A 340-nucleotide genomic window follows, 5' to 3' on the forward strand; every position below is an offset into this window, starting at 1 on the left:
CATAATTTAATTGCAAGTACAAGTATAAGTTTGTGCAATTTTATACGTTGCACTTAAAATTTGCTTTTAATGATTATGTGAAAGTTACTATATATTGCATAAAAGTTTCATATACAATATGGCTATATATATTTTAATTGTATATTGCTATTGTAAAGAGAGAATTTTGCAGAAAGATTTCTGCAAGTTTTTACTGTTATTGTCATATTACATACTAAGAAAAATATACCGATATTAAGTCGACAATAGTGAAAAAAGAATGTAATACTCATATTGTGCAAAACAATATATATATATATATATATATATATATATATATAATATATATATATATATATAT

Source organism: Odontomachus brunneus, unplaced genomic scaffold (genome assembly GCF_010583005.1).
Source record: "Odontomachus brunneus isolate Ranch 3 - 2012 unplaced genomic scaffold, Obru_v1 Obru_scaffold_314, whole genome shotgun sequence".
Classification (NCBI taxonomy): Eukaryota; Metazoa; Arthropoda; class Insecta; order Hymenoptera; family Formicidae; genus Odontomachus; species Odontomachus brunneus.